Source organism: Balaenoptera physalus, assembly GCF_965194825.1.
Source record: "Balaenoptera physalus genome assembly, chromosome: 13".
Classification (NCBI taxonomy): Eukaryota; Metazoa; Chordata; class Mammalia; order Artiodactyla; family Balaenopteridae; genus Balaenoptera; species Balaenoptera physalus.
Genome location: NC_138892.1, coordinates 47866637 through 47888185, shown reverse-complemented (window position 1 = coordinate 47888185; position 21549 = coordinate 47866637). Strand labels below are relative to the sequence as shown.

The window sequence follows — 21549 nt, the reverse complement described above, 5'->3', positions numbered from 1 at the left end:
CAGCAACATTGGTGACAACATGAGAAATGTCACGAGGCATCCTAAGTTCTCTTATTTTTCACGCTTGGATACCTGATATATTAGAATTATGCCAGAATTTCTGAACTCTTTCTTTGATTCATCCTCTCTTAAACCTCCAGTCACAGGGAGATGGTGATTAAGAATATGAGCTTTAGAGTCAGAGGATTCAAGCATGGCTCCACCATTCCTAGGTAATAATACTACCACCTGAGACGGTGGGAAAATAGAGGAAACAAGAGAGCACGTAGCACAGTACCTGCACAAAGACATGCTAATAATCATTCTAATTGTAATCAAAATTGACATTTATTGAGTGCTCAATAAGTGCCAGACATTATACTAATGACTTCTATGGACTGGCTCATTTACTCCCCACAACTACCCCATGAAGTAGATACTATTATAATTATTTTCATTTTATAGGTGAGAAAATTATTGTGAAGAGAGGTTAAGTCACTTGTCCAAGGTCACACAGCCTGTGCAATGGAGCCTAGGTTCAAACTCAGGCAATCTGACTACACTGTATTACAGTGTTCTGTTAAATAAATAATAACTATTAGCAAAATATTAGCTACCAGTAATATTAGCTACCGCTAATATTTTGCAAGCAGCTTAAAGTATTGGATGTTCAAGCAGAAATTCCTCACTCAAAGAACTAAACTCAGAAGCCTTTTAATGGTGCTAAATTCTGAGACTAAGCGGATAAAGGAGCATCATCCATAATCACCTGCCACTATCCTTGGGAGGTTAAAGTTTGACCAAAAAAAATTTCTACCAAGAACAGCAATGAGTTTATTTTCTGTGAGATTAGGATGTGTGAACAGCTTAAATCCCCATTTAAAGACTCTAATCCTCTCCCTCTTCTTCAATTTCTTCCTTCTTAGGATGGTATCTGGTTGCAAGGGAACTTTACACATTCTAATGGCACTGGGTACACAGACCTATGTTCTATATGTGGCCCTTTGTGTTTTAAAAAGTACCCAGGATTTCTGTTAATCAGGTATGGTAAGACACGCAGACATAGAAATGACTGTCATCAAGGAAGAAGTTTATACTCACAGATTCCTAGAAATAGGAGGCATGGCACACTGCAGGGCCACACAGGTCAGGAGTCAGAGGGAGTGAGGGAAAAGCTTGGGCAAGCGCCTTCATTGTATATTTTTTGGGGAAAGAATGGGCAAGGCAGGCTAAACAGGGTAGACAGACCTAGGATTGACTAGTTTGGTGGGCTCTGGGGCTTAGGAACTGCCCCTGGCTATCTGATGCCTGGCTCTGGGATGATTAAGGCAGGGGTACAGTGGCTCCCAGTAAAGGAAGTAGTTGAGGATATAGGTTCTGGATTGGTTGATTTGCATCTGAAGATTGTGCTCTCAGGCAAATGTTTACTATCTCTAGGAATTAGCTAACCCTGGAAGGGACAGTCTCTCCACAGTGGGTGAGGCCCCAAGAGGTCAAAACATCATAAAATACAAAAAATTAAAAATATGATGAATACATTCTAGTCGAAGTATCTCATCCCTCTGTCTAATTGTCCTTGGTCCTTACTACTTCTACTCCTGAAGTGTCTGTAACTCATGGCACCTTGGCCTTACACAAGCAAGCAGGTTGCTTCAGGAGAGCTCAGCTTTCTCTCTGACTGACTTGACCCAATGCACTCAATTGCAGTAGACTCAAAATGGCAGTATGGCGTGTTTAGGCGGAGAGAGAGAGACTGGTCTAGCACTACCAGATTTTTATCAGCTTCTGTTTGACATGCAAGAGATCCAGAAGTTTACTAGTACACTGTATGAGGGTAAGAAGGAGGATGTCCCCTGGGGTAAAGAAATATGTGACTTTTTTGCATATCTAAGATGCAGTGTATAAACTGTCTACTCCAATATACAGAGAATATTTGGTAATAACAGTATGGAGAATAATAACAAAATAGATAAATTTCTAGGTAGACTGACCAAAACAAAAAGTGACAAAAAAGCAATATTAGGAATTGCAATGCAATAGTTTTTAAAATAATTAAATATTATAAGTAATTTTATGCCAATAAATTTGAAAATTTCACTGAAATAGGTAATTTTCTAGAAAAAAAAATACCAAATTATTTTTCAAACATGTCAATAATGTTCCCACTTGAAGTAACTTCTGCTTCCTCTGCTTAGAATATTCTTTCATCCAGCTAGTTGCATAGCTAGATCCTCTCACTTCCTACAGCCCTATCCTCAAACTTACATTTTTGTGAAGACTTCCCTGGACATTCAATTTAAAGTCCAACATTTCTCACAGATTTCACATCCTTTCTCTCTCCTTGTTCTCTTCTTTAATGGCAATCACTATCTAATATACTATGTATTTTACTTATTAATCTTGCTTATTGACTGCTTCCTTAAGTGTAATCTATAAGGGCAAAGATATTTTAAAAATTTATTTTGTTCACTGTTGTACTTCTATTGCTTAAGGTCCTGGAACACATGAAATACTCAATGACTATGTTAAATGATATAATTAATTAATTAAAAGTCCCAAAATTACCATAATGAGTGTATATATGTGTGTGTGTGTATACGTGGGTGTATATATATATACACATATATATGCTATATATATATATACACACACACACATATGCCATATATATATATATATATATATACATATATATATATATATATATATATATAGATAGATAGATAGATAGATCCTGACCAAATGGATTAAGACTAGGAAGGCAAGGACGATTTAACATTAGAAAATCCTATGAATTTAAATCACTACATTTACTGCTTTAAGAGATCAGTAGAGAAATGCCATATATTCCTCTCAATAAAGCAGAAAAAAATAAACTAAAAAAAACGTGCAAGAAGACAAATTCTCCTAACTAATCAAGAGAATCTACCAAACACTAAGAACAAACATTAGTCTAAATGGTAAAACTTTAGAAGCATTTCTAGTAACATAAGGAGACAAGGATGCCTGCAAAACTGAACTGGAGTTCCTAACCAGAGGAATAAGAAAAAAGAGGTATCAGGATTGGAAAGGAAGATGCAAAGTTTTAATTTGTAGACCATATAATTACCTTCCTAAAATATTCAAAACAACCTTCAGATAAGTAAAATTAAGAGAATTCAGATTATCTGACTTGAGATTGATAGACAAAAAACAATACCATACTTAAATACTAGCAATAACAAATAGGAAATACAATTAAAAATTTTTAATTGGGTAAGACATTTACGGAGAATATTATAAAACTATGTTAAAGAACATAAAATTAATATAGTACAAAAATATAATTGGGATACACACACCAGATGATGCTGACCTTTGGAAAGAGAAGAGAATGGGCCAAAGAAAACATAGAGATTTTAATGTTTTATTTAAAAAAGAAAAAACATCTGAAGGGAATAAAAGTTAATATTTGTTCATTTTGGAGGTGAATATTTATCATAGATGTTTATTACATTTTCTATATATTGAGACTTCTTCCCAAATATAAATAAATGCAGAGAGGGGTCTCATTGATCAGAAAGAAGGATCTCAGGGAAAAACATTAAGATGTCTTCATTGATTACTGAATCAATTACCATCTAGTGCACATGGCCATTTATAATATATTTAGAAATACTACAATATCCTTAAATACCCTATCCTGGGCATTTTAGGTATGATCCACTTCCTGGGCTTAAAGTATTTGAGACCAGATGACATAAACTGCTGCAATGATTTCTGGGCTTTATTACAGTAGTTTTAAAAAGTCTATGTGCGACTGGGCTTTTGGCAGAATCTGCACCCTGGTCTTTGAAAGTACAAGTATAATATGAGTATTAAATAGCTGAGAAGGACATGTAGGAAGATCTTCCAAAGCTTGCTTTTTCTACCTTTTGCTGACCTGTTTGGCAAGAGATCCATGCCCAAACATTAAATAAAGCCTTTTATTGGAAGTGATTCAAAATTCTATGGCACAGTGAGGCAGTCTCACATGTTTTTAGAATCTTGAGTTATTCTTCCATTTTGATCTATGGGAAATTCTAGTGTGTGGAGGAAGACTGTCTGAGCCTGGTTTTATTTTATCTAATTGTTCTAGAATTTATGCACTGTTCAAAATATGCTTTACAGGTTAATTTATATGTTAATAAGAACCACCCAAAGGGCAAAATTGATATATAAATTATTAAATCAGTCTGTCTGCATATTCTCTCTTTTTTTAGACAATTACTTTTTCCAAATAATACCAGCCAATCAGACAATATAATTACTTTGTGCTCTGCTAATAGAGGTTTGATAGAGAGCTAGCAGTCAAAGAAATCCTTTATCTGTAGCTACAAGGAAGATTGCTCCTTGGAATGTCTTATAGACATACGTTCCGTTTAAATAATGAGAAAATTACTACGTGTCTTCATCAGAGCAGTATAAATGTTTTGACCTAAAATGCGAACATTTTGGCTTATTTTTTATTCACTGATCTGCTTTGTAACAACTCTCAGCATGAAACTGCTTCTGTGCATGTAGAAGTCAGGAAAACTCAGATGTGACCACAAAGAAAAAAACATTCAAAACAAGCAAAGTGGGGAGGAGAATAAACTCAAAGTGTTTGTTACTCCTTAACCCTTTACTAAAGGGTTAGCTCTGAAACAGAGCCACCATTTGGCAAAACTTAGACAGAAAAACTTATCTGAATTCTGTGCCCTTCTACTTCTTTTCTGTGTCTTTCTCCTCTCTCCTATTCCCTTGCAAGCCAGATTTCCATGGCAGCCAGCACTGCCCTTTGTAGTTTTCTATACAGACTTGGGCAATGCCCAGGGCTTCAAAATGATACTTCCTACTTCCCCCACATCAAAATCCTATTTCTCCAGTGCTGAGCTCTGAGGTGATAGCTCTGGAATAAAGCAATCCCCCACTAAATTGCTAATGATTAGGTATGACTCCATATAAGCATGCGTACAGAGGGTAATTCTATAAGAGCGATCTAGAGTTCCTCTGCTTGCTCCATGGGCCTGCTCACACACCCCATCTCTCCTGGTAAGCAGATCAATTCAGGGACCTGAGAGGTTGCAGGGTTACGAAGCAGCTTCAGAACTAAACTCAGAGCAAAGACCCAGCTCTATCAAACCTAGTGTGATGGTTACCCTGCTAATACACCTGGATATCCCATATATCCCCCAAATACTGGGAATTGGGTACACATTGCTGTGAGAGTAACAAAGGATCCAGCTAAGCTATGCATATCTAAAGCCATCAATCCCACTGGTGGAAAAAAAATGATACTTTCCACTTTCAAAGTGGAAACTATGAATGTACAATTATCTACCTCTCAAATTCAAAAATTTTCTTCCTAGAACAAAACAAAAAGTACTCAAGAACAAGCCATGTTGCCTTTGTCTTCCTGAGTATTTTAGAAGACGTGGCAGTAAAAAGATCACAGATAAATTATAATATTGGAAAAATACTCTGTGTGGCTCAGAGCTCTGATAGCACTCTGAATGTCATAATAATTCTATAAAGTCTATCAGACCTTCAGAGGGGATTATCCTGGGATTTGGGGGAGGGAAACACAGTATAGTTACTGAGAGTCCCAAGAAGTCACTCTTTTGCAAATAACATTAGACAAACCATTCTAATATTCTGTAAGCAGATAACAGTCAGAAAGAGTGTGGAAAATATTTTTTAAAGTGGATATTGGAAGATGAGATGGTTCTTGTTAAAATTTAAAACATAGTGAGGAGGCATCTCCTTAGAATTCAGAATAGAGCCTGGGTAACTAAAATCTATTTTTTAAAACTTCAGTTAAAGACTTTAGAGTCTATCTTTGAGAACTAAATCCAAAGTAAATCCAGCAGGAGGATTATATGTTAAATATACAGATGTTTGGGATGAGATTTTTTTTTTGTCCTTAGAAGTAATTATGCACATGAAAGAGGATTGACCAGTAAAAGGACATAGATTTAACCTTACTATTAAAACACTGTGTGGAGTATTTTTGTTTCTTTCTGTAGTGTGTGTGTGTGTGTGTGTGTGTGTGTGTGTGTGTGTGTGTGTGTGTAAGAAATAAAAACTAATGTACTGTGAAGTAAAGGGGAATTTTAAAGAGCTTAGGTGACTTTGTTTTCGTCTGTTAGAAAGTCATAGTCACTCAATTCCCACTACAAACTTTTATTCTGAGAAGTGAGTAAATAAACATCTAACAGAAATTACCGTTAGGGAACAATATTCTGTGTTTTCTACTGCTACTTTTGAGAAAAGAGAATATAGACAGCAAATATAAGAGATTTAGATGAGAGTTTCAAGTTATCTCAGGGGAATTTTCAAATGAGTAAAGTATTGATACATATTTCTATCCCCACAAATTTCTTACCTAAATAGCTATTTTTAACTTGTGAGGAAAACTAAGACTACTAGAAGGGGCCAAGATGGAGGAGTAGAAACACCCTGAACTTACCTCCTTCGACAGATGAAAATTCTAACTACTTACAGGGCAACTATCTATGAGAATGACCTGAAGACTAGTAGAAAAGATTGCCCACGACTAAAGATATGAAGAAGGAACCACAAGTGGATTGACAGGAAGGGTAGAGAAGCAGCACAGTCAGGACCTACATCCTTGGGTTAGTGACCCACAAATGGGAGGAATATCACAACTGTAGAGGTCATCCCCAGAGAGTGAGGTGTCTGAAATCCACACTGGGCTCCCCAACCAGAGGTCCTGACCTGGAAAATAAACCCCTAGGACATTTGGCTTTGAAAACCAGGAGGGCTTATATCCGGGAGAGGTTGAGGGCTATAGGAAACACAAACTCTGCTCCTAAAGGGTATGCACAAAATCTCACATGTTCTAAGTCCCAGCACAGAGGCAGTAGTTTGAAAGAAGCCTGGATCAGACCCACATACTGATTTTTGAGAGCCTCCTAAAGAGGCAGGGGCTAACTGGGACCTCCTTGGGAAGACAGACACTGGCAGCAGCTATTGTTAGAAGCTTGTTCTACCATGATGACACAGTGCGGGCAAGCAACATTTTTAAATCCTCCTTATAGCCTATTAGCACTGGGACATGGCCCCATGCACCAGCAGGTAAAGGCAAACATACAGTAAAGGTAATAGATGAACCACTTATAAAGCTAGTAAGAAGGTTAAAATACAAAAGTAGTAAATCATCTATATCCACAATAAGTAGTTAAGGGATACACAAAACAAAAAGATGTGAAATATGACATCAAAAATATTAAACATTGTTGGGACTATGAATGTGGTTAAATGCATTTGAACTTAAGAGATCATCAACTTTCAATACATACATATATATGTATATATACATATATGTATATATATATATACACACATACATACATATATATGTGTATATATATATATATATATATATATATATATATATAGACGTAGAAAAAGCTTTGGACAAAATTCAACATCCATTTATGTTAAAAATGCTCATCAAAGTAGGTATAGAGAGAACGTACCTCAACATAATAAAGGCCATACATGGCAAACCCATGCCAACATCATAATCAATGGTGAAAAGATGAAAGCATTTCCTCTAAGATCAGGAACAATACAAGGATGCCCACTTTTGCCACTTTTATTCAACACAGTGTTGGAAATCCTAGCCACAGCAATCAGACAAGAAAAAGAAATAAAAGGAATCCACGATGGAAAGAATGAAATAAAACCACCACTGTCTGCAGAGGACATGATACTATACATAGAAAATCCTAAAGATGCTACCCCCAAATTATTATAACTAATAAATGAATTCAGTAAAGTTGCATGTTATACCATTGATATACAGAAATCTGTTGCATTTCTATACACTAGCAATGAACTATCAGAAAGAGAAATTAAGGAAACATTACCAATTACAGTTTCCTCAAAAGGAATAAAATACCTAGCAATAAATCCAACGAAGGAGGTAGATGGCCAGTACTTGAAAAACTGTAAGACACCGATGAAAGGAATTGAAGACGACACAAACAGCTGGAAAGATACAGCATGTTCATGGACTGGAAGAATTAATATGTTAAAATGACCATACTACTCAAAGCAATCTACAGATTTAACGCAATCCCTATCTAAATACCAATAGCATTTTTCACAGAAATAGAACAAATAATTTTAAAATTTGTATGGAAACACAAAAGACCCTGAATAACAAAAAACAATCTTGAGAAAAAAGAACAAAGCTGGAGGTATCATGCTCCTTGATTTCAAACTATGCTACAAAGCTACAGTAATCAAAACAGTATGGTACTGGCACAACAACAGACATTAGATCAGTGGAACAGAATAGAGAGCCCAGAAATGAATGATCTTATGGGATCAATTAATCTGTGACAAAGAAGGCAAGAATATACAATGGGGAGAAGGCAGCCTCTTTAATAAACTGGAAAACTGGACAGCTACATGCAAAAGATTCAAACTGGACTACTTTCCCATATCATATATAAAAATAAACTCAAAATGGATTAAATATTTAAATGTAAGACCGGAAACCATAAACCTCCTAGAAGACAACACAGGCATTATGTTCTTTGACATTTGTCTTAGCAATATTATTTTTGGATATGTCTCCTCAAGGAAAGGAAACAAAAGCAAAAATAAACAAATGGGACTACATCCAACTAAAAAGCTTTTGTGCAGCACAGGAAACTATCAACAAAATGAAAAGGCCACCTACTTACTGGGAAAAGATAGTTGTCATTGGGACTCACCATCTCTCTGTCTTTCCAACTTATAGCTCTACTTTTTCTCTTTGTTGGTTTTTCTTTCAGGTAGACTCTCCCCTTATGATACCAAGATGGCTACCAGCAGCTCCAAACTGACATCTTTACCAGTATGAAAACCCTAAAGAAAAAAACAATTCTATTTTCAATTGTCCGTATAAAATCCCAGGATTGAGTCTCATTAAACCATCATGGAACCATGATATTCATCGTTACACCCAACACGGAATTAGCACAGTGACCAGGTGTATGATATACACTGAGTGGCTTTTGCATGTAACTAAAAAGTCAAGTGCTAGTCTTTATTACGTGGTAGCACACAGCTAGTTAATTGTCTGTTGATTCTTGGGATTCAGGCAGTGTACCTAATAAGAATGCAACATTCAGAGCCTTGGAAGGACAAACCTGGATGTTATAATGTGTTGACTATTCTTTGAGGCCTCAGGTAGGTTTCTCCAAGAAGGTGACAACTTTCAGTTGAACTAGAAATGGGAAAAGAAGCACATACATCTTTGTTCAAAAGGCTTTTTCTGCCTAATATTCAAGATGGATGACAGTCTAGTAATCTGGAGATGTATAAAACTGGAAAATATAAATTCCTGTTCTATATTAAGGTTAGTGCCAGGAAAAGCATGGAGGAAAAAACTAACTGGGAAATAATTCTGGAGGAAACTTGATTCCCCAGGACACTCCTAAGGGTTTATTTTTTTGCTGAAGTAAAGTATGATTGAGAAGTTGCAAAATATTGTACATATGACTATGCCTCCCCAAGGATGTCCACATCCTAGTCCCCAGAACCTGTGAATATGTTACTTTACATGGCAACAGGGACTCTGCAGATGTGATTAAATTAAGGATCTTGAAATGAGAGCACTATCCTGGATTAGCCAGGTAGACCCAATGTAACCACAAGAGTCCTTAGAAGAAGAAGACAGGGGATCAGAGTGAGAGAAGGAGGTGTTACAATAGAAACAGAAGTTGGGGTAATGCAGGATCAGGAGGATAGAAATGTGGATGTAGTCTCTAGAAACTGGAAAAGGCAAGAAAACAAATTCTCTCCTAGAACATCCAGAAGGAATGCAGCCCTACCAACCCCTTTTAAACTTCTTACCTACTGAACTGTAAGATAATAAATGTGTATTGTTATAGGGCACCAAGTTTATGGTAATTTGTTATAGCAGCAATAGGAAACTAATACATGACAGAGGCAAATAATGCAAGCAGAAAAGAAATGTAAACAGAAACCCAGGAAAAACAAAATAAAATAAAAATACATGAAACACATGGTCTAAGAAAAAAATTAAAATGAAGCTACTGGTTAATAAAAGTGTAACAAAGAGTATACAGTTGACCTTAAAACTAGTAACATTTTCCTTCAAAAAGGCAAGAAGTTTTACTTTGACTCTATAAAGAAGAAAATATAATCTTGGCATAGTAAATTGGGCTGGCATTGGATAAATTTTACTATCATAATAATATAAAGACCCTCTAGTGCTTTTCAACTTTAAGAGTTAACTTATGGCAAAATATAGAAGACTTAGTTGTGTTTGTAAGACAAAATGCAAATTTCAACATCCCTGACAGCAAAAATTTAAAGTTTAGTTGACAGGAGGTAGGATATGGAAAGAGGATGAAAAGTAAAAAATAAAATAGATGCATTCATACTATGAACTTAAAAAAATGGGAGTTAAAAGAGATTGTTGAAAGTTAATGGAACAAGAAATAGAGGGTTATGAATATACACTAGAGCTATAAAGATGTACAGTAGAAGAACTAAAAATAATACAAATATCAAACATACGGAGGAAAGGAGAAAAGACAGGAATAATGTTAAGTGAGCTAAACTCTCATTTTTCTTATCAAGTTATGACTAGTTTTTAACTATCAGTCTCAGGCAGTATCTATTTATCAGCAAATACTCTTTGGTTAAGTAGTTAATATCCAGAATAGTTCAAGTCAGAAATTGTTAGAAAAGACTGTGATAATGGGACACAAGGGGCAATCAGAAGGCTAGAAGCTTCACTGATGAATTCTATCATGCATTTAAGGAAGGAAAAGTGGTAATCCCACACAATATAGAAAGTAAACAACAAGGGAACACTTCACAACTCATTTTATGAGGCCACACTATCGTGATACCAAAATCAGATAGGCATTACAAGAAGAAAAAAGTTAAAAATTTGAAATAAAATATTATGAATTCAAACCTAGCAACATATAAAAAAGTTAATACATCTAGACAATGAGATTTGTCCTAGAAATGCAAAGTTGGTTTAATATTCAAAAATTAATCAATGTAATTCACCAAATTAAAGTAGCAAAAGCACATGATCATCATAATAGATGCTGAATAAGCATTTGACAAAATTCAGGAGCTGTCATGATAAAAAAAATAATCACTGGTAATATACATGGAAAATCTAAAGCTAACATCATACTTAATGGTGAAAGATTGAACACTTTTCCCTTGTAATTGAGAGTAAGGAAGGATGTTCACTCACACAACCTATATTCAATATAGCCAGTGTAAACTAAGTCAAGAAAAAGAAATAAGGAGCATACACATTGGAAATATAAAACACTTTTTTCCCCTCATAAACATGATTGTTTACACAGAAAATCCAAAATAATCTACAAAAAATGCTATTAAAATAAATGTGAGTATAGCAAGGCCACAGGATACTATGTCAATATACAAATATTATATATATATAAAATTATATATATATATATATTTCTAGAAGAAAACAGAAGAAAGTATTCATGGACTTGGGGTACATAAATGTTTCATACAAAGTAGAAAAAATAAAATTAATCATCAAAGAAAAAATTGATAAATTGGACTTTGTCAATATTAAAATCTTACTCTTCAAAAAGATTCTCTTAAAAAATCAAAAGAGGGGCTTCCCTGGTGGCGCAGTGGTTGAGAATCTGCCTGCCAATGCAGGGGACACGGGTTCGAGCCCTGGTCTGGGAAGATCTCACATGCCTTGGAGCGACTAGGCCCGTGAGCCACAATTGCTGAGCCTGCGCGTCTGGAGCCTGTGCTCCGCAACAAGAGAGGCCACGATAGTGAGAGGCCCGCACACCGCGATGAAGAGTGGCCCCCACTTGCCACAACTAGAGAAAGCCCTCGCACAGAAACGAAGACCCAACACAGCCATAAATAAATAAATAAATACATAAAAAATTTTTAAAAAAAAGAAAAGAAAACAACTTTGGTACATGATCATAAAAAAAAAAATCAAAAGAGCAAGCCAAAGATTGGGTAGAAAATATTCACTATACATACATCAGACAAAAGACTTGTATCCAAAAAATATAAAGCAGTCTTACAGCAAAAAATAAGAAGAAAAAAAAAATTTTAATGGGCAAAAGATTTAAATAAGTACCTCACAAAATAAAATATATTAATAACCAATAGGCACATGAAAAAAAGTTCAACATCATTAGTCATCATAGGTATGTAAAATGAAACCACAATGAGATGCCACTTCACACCTACTAGAATGGCTTAAATTAGAAAGACTGATAATACAAAGTGTTGGTGAAAATACAGAGCAACTGGAGCACTCATATATTGCTTGTGGGAATTTTAAATGGCACAACCACTTTGGAAAACAATTTGGCAGTTTCCTATAATGTTAAACACATACAACCTAGTAACCCTACTTCTACATATTTACCAAAGAGAAATGAAAACAGATCCACACAGAGCCTTTACATGAGTATTCATAGCAGTTTTGTTAACAAAAGCCCACAACTAGAAACAATCCAAATGTCCATCAACAGGTGACTAGATAAACAATCTGCTCTAAATCCATGCCATGGAATACTACTCAGCAATAAAATGAAACAAACTTCAGATGCATGCAACAATATAGATGAATCTTGAAAACATGCTGAGTAAAAAAACAAAACAAAACAAAACAGACTCAAAAATTTCACACTGCATGCTTCCATTTATATAAAATTTAGAACAGGCAAACTAATCTATAGTGACAGAAAACAGATTAGTAGTTGCCTGGGATTAAGTGTGGAAAGGATTAAAAGGGAAAGGACACAAAGGATGATAGAAATGTTCTATATTTTGTTTGTGGTACTTACTACATAGTTGCATTCATTTCTCAAAATGCATTGAATTGTATGCATATAATAGGTGCATTTTATTGTATGTAAAGTATACTTCAATAAAGATTACTTTTAAATTTGGGAAAAAATGTTACTTTCAAAAAATGAATTGTTACAGAATTGTGATTTAAAGACTGGATTATAAAAAAGGATGAATAAGTACCACAGATGCATGATACTAAGTTATGAAGTAGGTTAAACTTCTTTTTTTATGCTCTTTAACATTTTCTGAAATCTGCCCCTTTCTCCCTCCCAACCTCTGAAAATGCCTGGAACATTATTTTCAAAGAGAAACATGAGAGTAACAGTAGAAATAATAATACCTCACTTTTGATTAGTCACTATGGTTTACTAACCCCATATACTATCTCATTCTATTTTTAACAACCCCATAAGGTAGACCTTTATTATTTTTCATTTTACAGATAAGAAAACTAAAGCTCAGAGGAGATAATCTTTGCTTCATTTAAGTCTCAGCTCAAATGACACCTTCTCAGAGACGTCTTTCCTGACCACGCTTTCTAAAATAGTACTTGTCTATTCCCTTATGGGCTTTATTTCCTCAAATATGTACCACTAAACTGACATGAGGACAGGAACTTTGTCTATGATGTTCACTACCATATACACCTAGTTCAGTGTTTGACGCATAGTCAGTTTCCAATAAATGTGTTGAACATTGAAGTAGTTTGCCTGAAGTTATAGAGCAAGGCCAAGGTTCTAACCCAGATTTTTCAACTCAGAAAATCTATTTCAGATTCTATTTCATTCTAGAGTCTGAAGCAAAACCCTGTCTCCTGACCCCAAACACTTCAAGTTCCATTTGTCCCTTTCTCCTGATCCTATGACCCTTTTTATTATTTCTTCTGAATCATCCAATCAGAAATTGTAGTTTTGGTTAGTGATACCAATGAGGGATGAGCTAGTTCTAGGTCTGAACATCATTATCTCTTGAAATTCTTTTTTTTAAAAAGCAAATTTTATTTTCTATAGGCTACAATACAGAAAACCCAAGGAATAAACCTATAATAACTCAAATGAATTAAAAAGCAAAAGCAAAATACCATGTATATGAAGCCTGTGTCTTATTTATCTTTGTATCCCTGTTGCCAGGTATACAGGCGTACTTCGGGGATACTGTAGGTTCAGTTCCAGACCACCTCAACAAAGTGAATATTGCTATAAAGAGAGTCACACTAATTTTTTGGTTTTCCAGTGCATATAAAAGTTATGTTTATACTATATTGTAATCTATTAAGTGTGTAATAGCATTAGGTCTAAAAAAATGGACATATATTAAAAAATACTTTATTGCCAAAAAATGCTAACCATCATCTGAGGCTTCAGTGAGTCCTAACCTTTTTGCTGGTGGAGGGTCTTGCCTCGATGTTGACGGCAGCTGACTGATCAGGGTGGTGGTTGCTGAAGGCTGGGGAGGTTGTGGCAGTTTCTTAAAATAAGACGGCAATGACATCTGCCACATGGGTTGATTCTTCCTTTCACCAACAATTTGTCTGTAGCATACAATGCTGTTTGGTAAAATTTTACCCACAATAGAACTTCTTTCAAAATTGAGGTCAATCCTCTCAAATCCTGCTGCTGCTTTATCAACTAAATTGATGTAATATTCTAAATCCTTTACTGTCATTTCAACAATCTTCACAGCATTTTCACCAGGAGTAGATTCCATCTCAAGAAATCACTTTTCTGTGTTCATCCTTAAGAAGCAACTCCTCATCCGTTCAAGATTTAGCATGAGATTGCAGCAATTCAGTCACATCTTCAGGTTCCACTTCTAATCCTAGTTCTCCTGCTATTTCCACCACATCTGCAGTTACTTCCTCCACTGAAGTCTTGAACCCCTCAGAGTCATCCATGAGGGTTGAAATCAACTTCTTCCAAACTCCTGTTCGTGCTGATATTTTGACCTCTTCCCATGAATCACGAATGTTCTTAATGGTATCTAGAATGGTGAACGCTTTGCAGAAAGTTTTCAAGTTACTTTGCCCAAATCCATCAGAGAAATCACTATCTGTGAACGCAGCTATAGCCTTACAAAATGTATTTCTTAAATCATAAGACTTGAAAGTCGAAATGACTCCTTGATCCATAGGCCGCAAGATGGATGTTGTGTTAGCAGGCATGAAAACAACATAAATCTCATTGTACATCTCCATCAGAGCTCTTGGGTGACGAGGTGCACTGTCGATGAGCAGTCGTATTTTAAAAGAAATTTTTTTTCCTGAGCAGTAGGTCTCAACGGTGAGCTGAGAATATTTAGTAAACTGTGTCATAAACGGATGTGCTGTCATCCAGGCTCTGTTATTCCATTGATAGAGCACAGGCAAAGTAGATTTTGCATAATTCTTAAGGTTCCTAGGATTTTCAGAATGACAAACGAGCACTGGCTTCAACTTCAAGTCACCAGCTGCATTAGCCTGTCCTTTGACGCTCTAAAGCAAAGCATTGACTTCTCTATGAAAGTCTGAGATGGCATTGTCCTCAATGGAAGGCTGTTCCCTATACACTGAAAATCTGCTGCTTAATGTAGCTACCTTCATTAATTATCTTAACTAGATCCTCTGGATAACTTGCTGTGGCTTCTACATCAGCACTATCTGCTTTACCTTGCATTTTTATGTTATGGAGATGACTTCTTTCCTTAAACCTCATGAACCAATCTCTGCTAGCTTCTTCAGTTTCCTCACCTCTCTCAGCCTTCATAGACTTGAAGGGAGTTAGGGCCTTGCTTGCTCTGGATTAGGCTTTGGCTTAAGGGGAATGCTGTGATTGGTTTGATCTTCTATCCAGAACGCTAAAACTTTCTCCATATGGGCAATAAGGCTGTTTCATTTTCTTATCATTCATGTGTTCACTGGAGTAGCATTTTCAATTTCCTTTGAAAACATCTCCTTTGCATTCACAACTTGGCTAACTGTTTGGTACAAGAGGCCTAGTTTTTGGCCTATCTCGGCTTTCAACATGCCTTTCTCACTAAGCTTAATCATTTCTAGCTTCTGATTTAAAGTGAAAGGTGTATAACTCTTACTTTCATTTGAACACTTAGAGGATATTGTAGGACTATTAATTGGCCTAATTTCAATACTGATGTGTCTTAGGAAATAGGGAGGCCCGAAGGGGGAGAGAGAGAGAGATTGAAACATGAGGGAACAGTCAGTCAATGGAGCGGACAGAACACACAACATCTATGGATTAAGTTCTCTGTCCTATATGGTCATGGTTCATGGTGCGCCAAAACAATTACAATAGTAACATCAAAGATCACTGATCGGGACTTCGCTGGTGGCGCAATGGTTAAGAATCCGCCTGCCAACACAGGGGACACGGGTTTGATCCCTGGTCCAGGAAGATTCCCACATGTCTCGGGGCAACTAAGTCCATGTGCCACAACTACTGAGCCTTCACTCTAGAGCCCGTGAGCCACAACTACGGAGCCCTCGTGCCACAACTACTGAAGCCCGCGTGCTACAACTACTGAAGCCCACACACCTAGAGTCCATGCTCTGCAACAAGAAGCCCGCGCACCACAATGAAGAGTAGCCCCCGCTCGCCGCACCTAGAGAAAGCCCATGTGCAGCAACAAAGACCCAACGCAGCCAAAAAAAAAAAAAAAAGACCACTGATCATAGATTGCCATAACAAATATAAGAATAATGAAAAGTTTGGAATGGTGTAAGAATTACCAAAATGTGACACAGGGACACAAAGTGAGCAAATGCTGTTGGAAAAATGGAGCTTATAGACTTCCTTGACACAAGGTTGCCACAAATCTTTGACTTGTAAAAAACACAATACCTGTGAAGCACGATAAAGTGAAGTGCAAAAAAATGAGGTATGCCTGTAGTGCCTGACAATTAGTGAACTCAAATATTTGTTATTTATATGACTTAGACCACATCCTCTCTCCCAATACCACACACTCACAACTGTCTCCTGAAGATATTGGTGTGTTTTTAATCTCAGTACTTCCTGCTTTTCAATCGTAAAGTAAGACTTTGCTAGAGTTCAGTTCTACCTAACTCGTACCCTTCCTGCTACTGAGGCTTCCCCAGATAAAAAAAGCAATACTGTATACCCACCACTATGTTGCTCATGTAAATAGAGACTATACTTATATCTACTGATGACATTCTCCTGTAATTAAAAAATATATACAAGCAATAAGAATCTTATATAGTTGAAAGGTTAATTCTTCTAATAGTCTCAGAGCTTCCCTTCAGTTATATATCAGAAAAGGAAACTTATCACAGAAAATGACTCCTTGGGTACACAGAGTTATAACCTCATTAATAATGTTACAAGAAGAAGCTGCAGATAGAATCAAAGGGGTAAACAAGATAACTGGAAATGGCCCATCCCACTTGTTTTATTACCTTTAATAATAATGTGTATTAAACTCTCTGCTTTTTCTTGATGAAGAAAGTGGGATATGGGGAGGGGAATGTTTTACTATCTGCAACTGACATTTCTACAAGGCCACACTAGCAGAGGAAACAAAAATCCTGGAAGGCTCAGTAGCAAAATGTGGGAGATACAGCAAGGACTATGTAGTCAAACAACCCTGAATCGGAATCCTTGTGCCGTTTAGTAGCTATGGAATCTTGAGTACGTTGCTTAACTTCTCTGAACCTCAATTTAGCAACCTATAAAATAGGGATATTAGTACTGTCTTGATAGTGTGGTCGAGAGAACTGAATGAGATAATAGGTACAAATGCTTAGAGCATTGGTACCTAAAGCCTGGTACAAAGTAGTCCTCAACAAATGGGTGAATTAGAGTATAGGCTACACCATTATAATAAAGAGACCCCAAAAACAGTGGGTTAAAAAGTGGTTGTTTTTCTCTCACTTAACAGTCCCAAATTGGTGGGTGGGCTCAATTTGGTGAGATCATCCTGGGACCCAGATTGCTATTTCTGCCACTCTTCACATCAAGGACACTGCTACAGTTGTAGCCATTACCCAGCCAGTGGAAAGAAGGAAAGTAGGAGTCCCAAGCAAGCAGCTTTATTCTTAAGGAAATGATGCTGAAGTTGCACACATCATTTCCAGTCACATCACACTGGCAAAACTTAGTCTTCTATAGGCCACATCTTGCTGCCTGGGATGCTGAGAAATAAAGTTGGGCAGTCATGTGATCAGCCAAATTCAGGTGTTCTCTTCCTAATAGGAAGAAGGGTTAGCAATTTCTGCCATAGCAAACTGGCTTTATTGCAGGAAACATCATAAAGGATGCTCTATAAGGGAAGTATGCCACAAAGTAGATGAGTACCTGAAAAAGTGATTAACTTTAAGCAATGAATAACTGCAGAGCTAACAATATTCACAAATTTATGCATTTAAGCAAATTCGATCAGTTGTAAATTCTGATATCTTCAACCTGTGGACTCAGCCGCACTTGGTCCCTGAGCCACTTCTGAGCAATATGAGGAGGCATCAGCAGCTGGTTGGATCTAAAAATAGTCATGGTGTTGTGTTGACCATGATTTGAGGGAAGTCCAGGGATCTCAGCCTTCTCTTAAGGCCTTCTAAGATGTATTCTGCATTGCCTTCCTTATTTGATCTTTATTAATATCTGAGCATCTATATACTTGACTGTCATACCTCCTCCCTACTTCTTCCAGCATTTTCCACTAGGAAGGCCTTGTTTCCTTATAGTCCCAGCTGCTAGCTAAGGATCTTGCTACCAAATAAATCCAGGACTTAAAACCACAATGTTGCTACCCATCTGAATTTTACTACTCCCTGATGCCTTGCACTCCCACTTCCTATCAGATAAGACTAACTTGGATATTAATGACAGCTGGAAGCAAGTTTACTATGCCCTTTGAACTTGCCATATTAGGCTGCCAACTATCAGTCTGTTGGGACTGAGTGTGCTTGAAGTGGGGCAATAAAGGAACCTTCAGCCTGGCAAATCTACAAATCTTATTACTGGCTTCTTTTCCCTACCAGTCTCTGCCACTAAGGTCCCAGGCGTGCCTTTCAGTTACACTTGCCCGCGTTATGACTAGAGCAGACAGGAAGCTTCAGGATAGAAGGGTCATAACAAAATGCCGGTTCCTTAAGAAAGAACTGAACAAGGCAGTAACTCTAGGACTGGGGTAAACTTGGCTTGACACTATGTTCCACGACAAAGAACTAAATCTGTCTTGTTCACTGAGTGTTTTCAGTGCCTAGCACAGAATAGTACCTATTAGGAGCCAATATTTTCTGTTAAGATGAATGAGGCACTAAGCAGGGATGTGAGTTCAAAGAAGGGAGAAGCCTAGTTTTGAAAATCAAGACTCTAAATACACCAAATTTTCCTATCGCCAGTATCTCCTTATAAGAGAATCTACTCACACCACCAAATCTTGCCCCACAGCTGAGCCCAGCGACAGAACTGGCTACATCATTTATGGGGCCCTCATTTGAAAATTAAGAATTTCATGATAGTGACAGTGGAACATTAAAGTGAGTGTGGAGAGCCCTTCTGAGCCCAGGACCCCGTGTGACTGCCCAGGTCGCACACCTATGAAGCTGCTTGCCCAGCAGCCATGTTTACACAAGTAACCTTGCTCCGCAGACACAGGTGACCCAAGCTGGCTCAATGATATCCTCTCCAAAGAACTAAATCTAAGAGACATAGAGATTAAGTCAGTTAGATGGTGGTGGGCACTGAGTGATTAGTTAATGTGGACTTTTAAGGTGGTGGCCATTTGCAACCATGTGCATGCAGCTTCATAAGCAGAAAAGTCAGTTGCAAGAAAAACTGGAAAATGTAGCAGCATTAGGTGAGATAACCAAGACACCATGTGACCACAGAGAGCATCAGAGGAGAGAGAGAAGCTGCCTGATGAGTTCTCAGGAGGCCAGATTATAGAGACTACTTTCCTGTTCCCATGAGACCCAGCTGTACTTGAAATCCCCTATGCCCTCTTAGACAGAACTAGGTTATTGTGTGTACTAACCACATACAGATCTATAATTGTTTCTGTATCTATCCATTTGTGTATGTATTAAGTGGATGCATAAGATGTCTCAGACTCTAATCCAGTATCACAGAAGGCTAGTTCATTCTAGCCTTCTCTTCTTGCTCATCTGTAACTTCCCTCTTCAACAGAGAGAAACCTGGCTCTTAACATCCACCAACCATTACTTATTTGTTCAACCCTTTCGATCACTTTTAAATTGGGCTGTTTATTATTTTTTTTACATATAATAAATATTGAATAATCTTATTGAATTGTAAGAGTTCTTATTCTTTATTATTGTGGATATGTCTTTTATCAAGTATAAGTGTTGCAAATATTTTCTCCCAGTTCAAGCTTTTCTTTTCATCTTCTTTCAAAGATCAAAATGTTTTCATTTCAATGAAGTTCAATGTACTGCTTTTTTTCTTTTATAGTTTGTGCTTTTTGTGTTCCATCTAAGAAATTTTAGCTTAAGCCAAGGTTTCAAAGATTGTCTCCTATGTTGTCTTCTAGATGTTTTATAGTTTTAGCTTTAGGTCAAATGATCCATTTTGAGTTAATTTTTGTCAACACAGTTCTCACAAGATAGCATTTTTATTTTTGCATTCACAGTTCTTTGGTTATATAATATTCAAATTATATTATTGCAGTAACAAGTCCAACGATTATGAACAGCTTAGAAAAGCACAACCGAGTCTTGGTAAGTGTACTACTCAACTGAGAGAGGGACATGTAGAGTATACTAGAGAATAGCCTCCCTAGCCTTGAGTCTCCAGCACTATGGGCTTCAATGGGCAAGTTTTACTGACAGAAGGGAAAATTTTGGTTAATCTGGTATATAGGTAAACAGGAGATGGGTTAAAGAACATCTACCAGATATAAACAAGTGAGTTGACAGATCATTTTTGTGCCTGCCAAACTAGCCCCAAATTATGTCTTTATTTTCAGATGTCATGATTTTTAAAAAAACTGGCAGACTTGAGTGGATTACAAACTGCTCTTCAGAGTTCTGTGACTCCATGGCGGTTACCTCAGTAATTCAAGTGAAAGACGTTGCTTTTTTTGTTTTTCTATTTTGCATGGATTTCTTTTTTCTTTTCTAGCAGCTCCATAGCTTAAAAGAAAGGGAGTAAAAGTTGGAAATAATGATTGAAAAGATACTTACTCAGAGGAAATCAAACAGATATGAGTGTGATGGATAGTACCTGTGGAAGACAGTGTTTGTTTCCTAACCAACAGCCATTTCCTCCTCTTCGCTGCACAGAACCCTGATTTTGTACCAGTAACAATGTACCCAATATAGTAGACACTAACAAAGCAGCAAAGGGTTGCCAGCTGCAGAGACCCAGTGCTTAGCCCCCATCCTGCTTGATCCTACCTCAAGAAAATTTTACAGTCCTCAGGCATTTCTCTGAGTTTTCACTTCTTAGTTAGTTGGCCTTTATAACATCCAAATAAGGTTGACAGGTAAATGAATAAATGGTGACAAGGTATGTGATATTATAAAGAGGTCTTGATTCATTTTAGTTATTTAAGGTTGATTCATGAATTGCCTCACCAGGCTGATTCACATTTACATGTCTCAAGGGAGACTACTTTCTCTAGTTTCCTTGGAAGACAGTTTACCAGCCTTACCAGTCTTAATGTCAGAATGTAACGTACTTGTTTAGTTCTCCTGAGAAGAATTTCTCTCTGTAAAAA

General features: G+C 36.9%; 1 protein-coding gene across 12 annotated transcripts in view; it reads right to left on the bottom strand.

Moving 5' to 3' along the window:
* Window positions 1–21549, bottom strand: part of LOC309642016 (uncharacterized protein) — a 302740-nt gene that overhangs the window by 168903 nt on the left and 112288 nt on the right. For 11 of the 12 annotated variants that reach the window (XR_014252884.1, XR_014252885.1, XR_014252886.1 and 8 more), the window contains one exon: window positions 8730–8862. The gene's annotated coding sequence lies outside the window, so the exon portion shown is untranslated. The other variant, XR_014252893.1, reaches the window with a different exon arrangement.